The following is a 2,775-nucleotide window of genomic DNA, read 5'->3' on the forward strand; positions in this document are numbered from 1 at the left end:
CATATTCTTGACTGCTGAGTAAGGTGGATATTTTCTCTTCGTAGTCCCGTCTGTCCAGAAAGACTGTTGTATTGCCCTTGTCCGCTGGGAGGATCACTAGTTGGTGTCTGTCTTGATGTCTTGCAGGACTTGCCTTTCGTCCGGTGTTAGGTTTGATTCTTCTCGGTGTGCTTGCACTGAATTAAGTACACTTATTGTTTTGAGCCTGACCTCTTCTCGTACACCAGGTTCCAGTTGCCGGATACCGACTTCGCTTGACTAAACAGGAGTATTCAATATTAAAGCACTAAGGAAAGAATTGGATCTTCGAGGATAACAAGCTATATTTCTGCCAATCCGCGCATTTATGTTTGAAATGCTGGCTTACCTGGTATACGTATCATATGCGGGAGGTGCGGATTTTCATCCAACAGTCCCAAGATGTTTTCCCCAGGGCCTAGTGCTAAGTTTCTCTTGGGTGAAATGTTTGGGTAGATTTTTCATTGACCCACCGAACAAAACAAAAAATTTGCCTGCCGGTTTATCATTGCCATCACGAAATATTGTGCGAAAGCAGTTTTTTGCATGTGGACACCACCGCCACGTACCTGAAAGCGTGATTGAGGTGTCCACTGCCCCAGGAGCCAGTTATGCGCGTCCAGCTTTTTCAAGGTCAATGCCAATTTACCCAATATACGCCGGTGGCCTGTACTCTATTGTAGCGTTTCTTCAGCAGTGTTGTCAACGCGAACGCGTATTACGTAAGGGCGTGTTTCTGCCACAATGTTGTGAACGCCATTGGCATGCAGCGCGCATGTATCTGTCACTACTGCCACATTGCTCAAAGCGCGATTATTAGCTTGACAGTAGTGTTAGTTGATATAGAAGATGATGTGCAATGCACGGTGCGAATGTGTGTTGTAGTTTAAAACGAGACTTGATCGTGCGGAAAAAACTACAATTTGTAGATGCCTACAGATGTATAACGCTATTTAATGTTGATTATAAGATTTCTGAAAGTGCTCTCAAATCGGGTAAAGTTACAATGTCTACTTTGATTGGACGTCATCAAACATGCTGCTCGAGGGGATGGTCAATAGAGTCTAATGTACATGTTGCCCGCCTGGTCAGCGACACTCATGAGCAACTAGCACTGCTGCAAATTGACCTGGCAAAGGTGTTCGATCAAGTGGGTCATTCATTTGTTTTTCTCTTTTCAATCACGTCAATGTCGAGTCAATTATTTCTTATGGGAAACGCTGTTGTTGCAAAAGCTGTTCCACGCGCTTGATTGTAAACGGCCGTCTCTCATAACCAGTCTGTATTCAGTCTTCTGTGAAACAAGGTTGCCCACTGTTCCAGCTCCTGTTCGTACTATGCTTGAGCCGCTTCGCCTAAGTGTTATAAACAGCAGATCCTTTGGTTGTTTTCGTATTATGGGTCAGGGACTGAAGGTATTAGCTGACGTAGATGACCTCGCGTTTTTCTGCTCTGATAAGCCAAGTATCGATGAAGTTCTTCGTTTAACGGAGGACGTTGGTTAAAGGTGCACTAAAGAGGATTCTGAGCTAACCTTTTTACCGCTGGGACTAGATCTACACGCTCCAAGCATTCTTAGAAACGTGAAATGATTATCCTGCGCGGCCGATTTCCCTATTAAATTGGATTAAACGTCCCGCTTCCAGCCATTTCTTTGTTTCACTGACCTCCGAGAGTAAGGGAAGTCAACCAACGCATGGAGTGCCTTTCAGCCAGTCGCGTGGCGGCTTGCTGCTGTGCCATCGGCGGAGTGATACGTAATAATACGCGGAGTGATGTGCGAAAGCGAAGAGTCCACGCGTATCTTTATTCTCATGGGCCTAGTTGGCGGCTATGTTGTCTGCGACTGAAACTATTTATACATGGAAACCTAAAAAACAAAATAAAAGCGAAAGCGAAGCCGTCATGTGGCTCGCTGAAAGGCACTCCACGCGTTTGTTGACTCCTCTTATACTGTCGGACGTATGGGACGTTTAATTCGATTTAATAAGGAAATCGTACGCACAGGATAATAACTCGAAGTTTATAGGATTGCTAGGACGGTGTAGATCGAGTTACCGCGACAAAAATACGAGCTCAGAATACGTTTTAGTGCAGCTTTAAGTACCAGGAGCTCAGACTAATCGTTCTAAGAGTTGCAGTTTATGGTTTGGAATATGAGGATCGAAACCTGCTGAATATGCTGGTATGCAATAAACACGTAGATAGATAAAGAGGAGGAGGGAAAGGCAGGGATGTTAACCAGAAAGGGGTTCCGGTTGGCTACCCTGAATAAACTCGTAGGCCACCCAAATACCTTGGCGCTCCTTCGAGTGCCTAAAAGCATAGTGCACATTACTGGAAAGACCATGTGCCAATTAACTCTTCAGCGCTATGCTCACACTTTTGTCCCCCATGGTTCCTCGAGTTTTAGCAAGGTGACCGCATGTAATCTGCTTCTCGCCGCTAATAGTTATTCTCTGGTTCAAACTATTCACTGGAAATGTCCTTATATCCCGCGTTTTCGCAGTGTTCGCCACGTTTTTGTGGGATTCGTCTTTTTTGGCTATGAGGCGTGATAACCTTTTTCGGCCGTAAGCCACTGGTGGCCTTGGTTTAGTCATCCTGCATGTGCATGCGCATGTGGGTGCATTCTTGCAAGTTAATTTGGTTCATGTTTTACCGAACCCCATTGTGTCTGCTAATGTTTCTGACCACCCGTGTTTGTGGGGCACAATGCATGTCGTGCATTTGGCTGTTCGTTTCCTGCTTGTTCGT

The sequence above is a fragment of the Amblyomma americanum genome, chromosome 8 (genome assembly GCF_052857255.1).
Source record: "Amblyomma americanum isolate KBUSLIRL-KWMA chromosome 8, ASM5285725v1, whole genome shotgun sequence".
In the NCBI taxonomy this organism is placed as follows: domain Eukaryota; kingdom Metazoa; phylum Arthropoda; class Arachnida; order Ixodida; family Ixodidae; genus Amblyomma; species Amblyomma americanum.